Genomic DNA, 8,129 nt, shown 5'->3' with positions numbered 1-8,129 from the left:
CTATACCTGAATATTTGCCTCTTTTCTCTCTTCTTTATTTCCCTCTCTTTCTGTCTATCCTCCTTTCTACCACAACGAAACACTTTCTTCCATAACAGGCTCCTTCAGGAAGCCACTGCGTTCCTGCGTCTCTCGTGGCCTCAAAGCTTCGCCACCCAGGGCCTCACGAAGGGATCGAAGCCTCCCGGACACTCATTACAAACACTCCTTCACCTGTCAGCCCGTCCTGCTTGGCGTGTTTGCATTTTATTAAGAGGAAGCAAACAAGCAGTGTGTGTTTTTCGTTTATTTATTGGTCAAGGCAACACAATTTTGGCAAAGCAAAGTTTGAGTGTTGTTGTTATTGTGGTGCTGATTGTGTGTGTGTGTGTGTGTGTGTGTGTGTGTGTGTGTGTGTGTGTGTGTGTAGAGAGAGAGAGAGAGAGAGAGAGAGAGAGAGAGAGAACACATCCACCACTGTATAAAGGTGCCACATGTGGAGATAAAGAGCAAGGATGATCGTACGTGCGCGCGAGCTCGCACACACCTGAATATAATATGTGTGTGTGTGTGTGTGTGTGTGTGTGTGTGTGTGTGTGTGTGTGTGTGTGTGGGACTATGTAAGTAAACAGCTCTGTCTACTTTTTTGGTGTACATGGGAAAACGTAAAATTGCAATGGAAATAATATGAAATACGTACATAGAGTAGCACGTGCACACACACACACACACACACACACACACACACACACACACACACACACACACACACACACACACACACACACACACACACACACAAACAAACACACACACACACACACGAAAGACAACGCCGAAACACAGTAAGCCTAAGATAGTAGTATACCATCATCATCACCATCAGTCATCATCATCACCATCAGTCATCATCATCACCATCATCACCATTTACTCACCATTTATATTTTTTACACCGGAACCAATCACACTAGGGTGACGAGGAAGGGGAAGCGTCCTCACCCTTGGACAGGTTCGACGAAGGGAGGGGAATATGAGGGGAAAATTAGACAAAAAAGGGGAAAAAAACAACTTGAGTCGATGAGGGAAAGCGTGATAGGGAGATGGCGATGAGCAGGAGACGTAATGAGTGAGGGGAAAGTGAGGGGAGGTGAGGGGAGTTACTGGTGGTCACCCCGTGCTCTAGGGGCTCAGCGTGGGACGGGGGGATCACCAGTGGGGCGGAGAACCAGTCTTTTGGGAGAAGAGGGTGTGGGTGGGGAGTGGGAAAAGAAGAAGGGGGGAGAGAGAGAGAGAGAGAGAGAGAGAGAGAGAGAGAGAGAGAGAGAGAGAGAGAGAGAGAGAGAGAGAGAGAGAGAGAGAGAGAGAGAGAGTAAGTGATTAGTATTATATAGAGGAAGCCAGAGAAGAGGTGGTGGCGTGAAGAGCTTCAAAGGAGAAGGAAATGGAGGAGGAGGAGCAGAAAGAGGAGAAGAAGGAGGAGGATATGAATGGAGAAGGTTGTGTTTGTGTCTCTTGCTCTCAGGAGTCACACGGGTCACGGCAGCGCATCCTACACCGGAGAGGGTAAAGGTGCGGGGAGGGAGTGAGGAATGAGGGGAAAGAAGGGGAGGATCAAATGCGGCGGTGCCATGAGTGGGGTCGTTGGGGAAGCGGTGAGAGGCGAGGCTGTGTACGTGTAATGCCACACTGAGAGCCTGGAAGGAGGAGGAGGAGGAGGAGGAGGAGGAGGAGGAGGAGGAGGAGGAGGGGAAAGACGAAGAGACGAGACACACACACAGAGAGAGAGAGAGAGAGAGAGAGAGAGAGAGAGAGAGAGAGAGAGAGAGAGAGAGAGAGAGGGAGAGAGATATACATGTACAGGATATAAGGAATGCATTTTCTTTAATCTACCTTCAATAACTGACATAGAAAAATAATAATGGTGGTCCTTATCATCCACACAAATCCAGGTAGATTAGTAGGTACAGACAGACACTCACACACGCACATGGACACAAACACATACGTGGAAACCTCACCTCCCTCATGTCAGCGCGGCGTGACAGGAGGGAGTAAAGCTTATCCATTCAACTCATCAACTCATCAATTCCTCACCTAACCACTTATGACACTAATGGTATGCATTTATGTATGTATACATATATATATATATATATATTTTTATATATATATAGAACTATTTATGTGTTTATAAATGTATTCACACCAAATACATCAACGTGATTGCTATGTAGTTATAATATGTAGCTTTATACATTGGAGGATGATGCGGGGCTGGGTTCGGGGTAGGTTGGGATGAGGGGGGAGGGGATAATTTTCAGCCCAGGTCAAGTGGGGAATGATTGGGGAAGGGCTGAGCACCTAATGGGGAACAGCACCATTAACTGTTTTTTCTTATCTTTTCTCTAACTATAATCATCTTATACCTCAGTTTCCTTCTTTAAGGAATTCCTCATCTATTTTCCCTTTAGTATCTCTCACTTCAGGTCATCCTCCCCTGTACGTCTAAGGGTCAACAGGTCACTCATCAGGTCACAGGGGTCACACTGGGGCCACGCAGGTTTAGTTCAGGTACAGTACTTCATCCCACACACATGTCACGAATGAGTCACGCATACACACCTGCGGTCATTAGGTTCATCATAAGTATCATATCACAAGGCTTCGATTGTACAAATTCACACCTGTTCCTCGCCTCCTATTAATTACACACCTGTTTCTTATCACGCACACCTGCCGTCTCACACCTGACAGTAATTGATTGTAGATGCAAACAACACTATCAAGGTAAAAATTTAAGGAGAAAACATGTTATTTTCTCTGTATTCTTTCAAAGGATATATTTTCTTGTTGTTGTTTTTTTCTTCTCTCTCTATCACTTCCTTTTAAAAACTGTAGTTGTGATTCTTTGATGGAAGAGCATGTTTTCTTTTACTTGTTTATTTGTTTACTTGCTTATTGAGTTGGTTCAGTTGTTCTTGTTCTTGATGTTCTTTTAGTGGTGTTATCATTTCCTTTCGTTACCCTTTTCCATTCAGTTCATTTTCTTTATTATCATTATCATATTCTTTTCTTTATCATCAATTACTTTTTATACTGTTCTATCATCAATCTTTTATCAACAATACTCATTTATCAGCGCACTTTCCCATTCACTTCGCATCCACGTTGTTACATGAAGGAGTGACGCAAGTATGTCGTAAGTGTGACGTAGTTGTGACGCAGCGTGACGGAGGAGGCCCAGACAGTGACGCACCAGCACCGTTGCCATGGTGACGCCCTGCAGATCACCCGCCTCATGGACGAACGCACGAACATACCTGAAAAAAAAATAAATAAATAAAAATGATGAATAGATTTAATGATGATTAGGAAAAAAAAAGTTGATTGCCCCGTCAGAGAGAGAGAGAGAGAGAGAGAGAGAGAGAGAGAGAGAGAGAGAGGTACCTGCATGCATCCTGGTTGACTATTAAGTTACCAAGTGTCGCTTTTCTGTTAATATTCGTGATTACCTCTCATTAGAAACACTTCCTTTTGAGACACCCTGTCAAGACGAGGCAAAATAGAGAGAGGAAATGAAGGAAGGACGGAGGGAAGGAGAACAAGGGACGGGAAGAGAGTGAGAGCGAGAGAGGAGAAGCGAGAGGAACAGGGATGGGGGGAGGAGGGGCTAGAGGAGGAGTAATAGGTTTGTACTGGCAGGCCAATTGTTGGTGAGTCCTGTAATGGTGGTGGTTATGGTGGTAGTGGTGGTGGTGATGGTGGTGGGGGGGTGAGTTAATGGTAACGGTGGATGCAGTGTGGTGTGAGGAGGGAAATGGATAGTAGTAGTAGTAGTAGAAGTAGTAGTAGTAGTATAGTAGTGGTGGTGGTGGTGGTGGTAGCAATAGTAATTCGTAGTTGTAGTTGTAATAGTTGTTGTTGTTGTTGTTGTTGGTGGTGGTGGTGGTGGTGATATGAAAGATGCTATAAGAGATAAAAACTTGGGATGTGCACGGTAATAGAATTTCTGGGAAACTTTATCTCAAGAAGAGCAAGTTTCTATGCTGGCTTTCTTTTTTCCTTTTAACTAAAGCAGCAGACACTGTCACCGCCATCAGCATCACTACCATCAGTCAATCACCAGCACCATCACCACCACCACCACTATTAATAGTAGTAGTAGTAGTAGTAGTAGTAGTAGCAGCAGCAGGAATAGGAGCAGCAGTAAGAGAATCAGCAACAGCAACAACAACAACAACAACAACAACAACAATCCTTGACACTTAGTTGCCTTTTAAGTGACCAGATAGATACATAAACTAAACATATAAAAAAAAATAATAATCAATATCGAACCATTGAAATAGATATTAAGTTTGAGAACGAAAAAAAGAGTGCAGAATTGTAACCATGCTGAGAGAGAGAGAGAGAGAGAGAGAGAGAGAGAGAGAGAGAGAGAGAGAGAGAGAGAGAGAGCGTCAGGTTACGTCATGCGGGGAGTAACAAAGGACTCTTCGTCATTATCCATCGACATGATCAAGGGATTCAGGGATTCAGGGAAGGAGAAGCAATAATTACACTGCTCAACCTGGCTTCTTTATGTCTCCCTTTATCCTTCCTTCCTCCTCTCCCTTTCTTCCGAATATGAAAGAAGTTCGGTCACCCTCCCAAACCCCGAATATGAGTTAGATTGATTAGAAATGATAATAATAATGGTGATTTTTTCTGTCTTTATGTTCCCCTTTTATATTTCCTTCCTCCTCTCCCTTCCTTCCGGATATGAAAAGTCCAGTCACCCTCCCAAAACGCGGAGTATGAGTAAAATTGATAGAAAAGTAAGATTGATAAGAAGTATGAATAAAATTGATGAAAGAATATGAGTAAGATTGATAACACTAAGCATAAAGTTGATAAAAAGTAAGATTGATAAGAAATATGAGTAAAATTGATGGAAGAATATGAATAAGATTGATAAGACTAAATATAAAGCTGATAAAAAGTAAGATTGATAAAAACTAGTAAATTTTTTATAAAAAAAAAACAAAACATGAGTAAAATTGATAAAAAATAAGTAAAACTGATAAAAGTAGGAATGAAACTAATAAAAATAATGTAACGTCAATAAAAATATGAGCAAAATTCATGGAAAAATATGAGTAAAATTGATAAAAAAAAGTAAAATCGAAAAAAAAATTACATATGAAAACTAGTACGAAAAATAATTAATAAAAATATGGATAAAATTAACAAAATAAAAAGGATAAAGTTGATATAAAAAAAGAGTTGACCCACTCGCCCACACGCTCAATATGAGTAAGATTAATAAAAATAATAACAACGGTGATTTTTTATTTTTATTTTTAATGGACTGGAAAGGCTGAGTTGTGCAATCTGGGCTAAATTACCTGGAGTGGAGTGATAATCTAGTCATTGCCGCGAAGTAATGGAGGATAAAACTAAATTAGAAATGGAATATTCTTACAGTAATATCGTGATAATTGCAATACACACTCGTCCGGCGCACGCTACCTTCCTTTCTCTCCTTCCTTCACTCTTTCATGCTTTCTTTCTTTTTTAACATCAAAGTACCCCATTATCAACAGCAAATCACCCAGGTATTTTAATGGTGATAATAAAGACAGTTGAGTTTGCGTCTGAGTTTGGGCTGACTTGATAACAATAACAACAACAATAATAATAATAATAATAATAATAATAATAATAATAATAATAATAATAATAATAATAATAATAATCCCTAATTCTAACCTATATTCTCGAGGTTCGTTACATATTAATAACTTCCATAGCAAAACATAATATTGTACAACAGAAGGAATATTTTAAGATTCTTCAGTTTTAATTACCATGAAAGCACACTGGACGCATCTTTCCATTGTCTAGTTTATTATTATTATCATTAAAACTCGGAGAACTTATGTAATTGTTTATTTAATGTATAATACGAACGCCCGACTACCTGATCAGCAAAGTATATGATTTTTGAAACAATAATATATATATCTGTTGTTGTTGTTGTTGGTAGTGGTGGTGGTGGTGGTGTTGCTATTATTATTATTGTTATCATTATTATTATTATTATTATTATTATTATTATTATTATTATTATTATTATTATTATCATTATTATTATTATTTAAAGAGGATTTAAAAGTATACTGCACCTTAAGTTAATGAAGATATTAATTTCTATTTTATTATAACTGTGAAAGATTATCCATGAATGAATGAACAAAAAAAAAGGAGAAAACAGGGAATAAACAAGAAAAAAAGAGAAAAAAAACGATAAACGATAAATAAAAAAATAAAAAAAATGGAGGAGAAAATACATAAATGAATAACAAATCAAGAAAACTCAAGAAATAAGCTGAAAAAAAAACAAGGAATAAACCAAAATAAAACATGACTAAATTTACATAACCAAGAGAAAAAACTAAAAAAAAATAATAAATCAAGGAAACACTGAAAATCTAATAAATAAATAAAAAAAAAAAAAACATCAAGAATAACCCAAAATAACACGAAAAAAATAAATAAATAATAACGAAACAAACTGAAGATCCAAGAATTAAAATAAGCCAAGGTTACACTGCAGCCTTGTAATGAGTGGCAATAACCGTAGCATCAGTAAACAGGTGTGGTGAGTGTGGTGAATGCGGTAATGGACAAACTTCACCACGAATGCTAACGATACAAGACCACAACAGCCATTAAGAATTCCATAACATTAACAATAACATTTACGTAGAACTGGAGATTAGCAAAGTCATTCGGTCGTTAGCAAGATTGTTGTAGTTGTTGTTGTAGTTGTTGTTGTTGTTGTTGTTGTTGTTGTTGTTTCCTTGTAATGTATTCTAATCTGTATAATTCTTTCCTCTCTCTGGGATTATTGTCTTCCATTGCTCTCAATCCTTGAAATTCTCTGGACGTGTATGAGAGAGAGAGAGAGAGAGAGAGAGAGAGAGAGAGAGAGAGAGAGAGAGAGAGAGAGAGAGAGAGAGAAATATATATAATCAGAGCAGCTGTCATCTTGTTTTGAATGCTGTCATTGTTCCTGTGTTCTCTCTCTCTCTCTCTCTCTCTCTCTCTCTCTCTCTCTCTCTCTCTCTCTCTCTCTCTCTCTCTCTCTCTCTCTCTCTCTCTCTCTCTCTCCCCTACACATACTTTATAATCCGAGCCCTCAAAAAACATTCAAATAAAAAAAAAAAAAAAAACTAATTCCTCAGATAAGTTTGCTTTCACTCCTATTCATCATTCAACTCATGGCGAGGCTTCAGTTCCGGGTTAGGGATCATTTATTTTTCACTACCTCGCACTGAACGCCCTTTATGCTTCTGCCTGCCTCCCTCTCACGCTCTCCTGGTGAAGGTCGAGGCGAGACGAAGCGAGGTGAGGCGAGGCAGCGCTGCGTGTTGGAGTCGGTGAGTGACGCCTGTGTTTGGGTGTGAGGGAGTGTTATTGCCTTGTAGCGCGGCTGAGGGGCGGTGAAGAAGTGCGGGAGGTGAGACGAGTGCTGGGGCTGAGGGTATGAGTGAGGCGAGGAGGGAAGGAGGGAAGGAGGGCTGGATAGGGGGCAGAGAGGATTGGTAAGACACAGAGAGAGGCGTGAAAGGAAGAGAGACGTGTGAAGAGTGAGACTAGGAGGGAAGGAGTGGTGGATAGGGGAGAGAGAGGAGAGATGAGAGAGATTAGAGGAGTGAGAGGGAGGTGAGGATAGGAGGAAATTAGTGGTGGATAGGAGACAGAGAGGAGAGGTGAGAGGGGTAAGAGGGGTGAGAGGAAGAGTGAAGTTTAGAGGGAGTGAGAATTAGATAGGAATAGAGAGGACTGGTAAGACACAGACAGACAGACTTGGCTGGCTGACAAATCGAAAGACTGAAGGAATGCCACTCCAAATTAGAAACAGACAAACATACAGACATACGAATAGATTGATAAACAGATAAAGAGATGAACAGATGGGTTTTAGGTTTATATAGACAGAAATAGCCCCACGAACATTCCTATACAGATAGATAGATAGATAGATAGATAGATAGATAGATAGACTGATAGATGGATAGATAGACTGGTAGATGGATAGATAGACAGACAAACTGAGTGACTGAAAATAGGCTAACAGACAGACAGATAGATAGAACTAC

General features: G+C 40.0%; 1 protein-coding gene across 1 annotated transcript in view; it reads right to left on the bottom strand.

Annotated features, from left to right (window-relative positions):
• Positions 1-355: 355 nt before the first annotated feature.
• Positions 356-8,129, bottom strand: part of LOC135112740 (sex peptide receptor-like) — a 19,032-nt gene continuing 11,258 nt past the window's right edge. The window contains exon 2 of the mRNA XM_064027505.1: positions 356-3,302. The gene's annotated coding sequence lies outside the window, so the exon portion shown is untranslated. The remainder of the gene's footprint in view (positions 3,303-8,129) is intronic.

Source organism: Scylla paramamosain, chromosome 24 (assembly GCF_035594125.1).
Source record: "Scylla paramamosain isolate STU-SP2022 chromosome 24, ASM3559412v1, whole genome shotgun sequence".
Classification (NCBI taxonomy): domain Eukaryota; kingdom Metazoa; phylum Arthropoda; class Malacostraca; order Decapoda; family Portunidae; genus Scylla; species Scylla paramamosain.
Note: the sequence above shows the minus strand (reverse complement) of the source record. Positions and strands in the feature narration are given on the sequence as shown.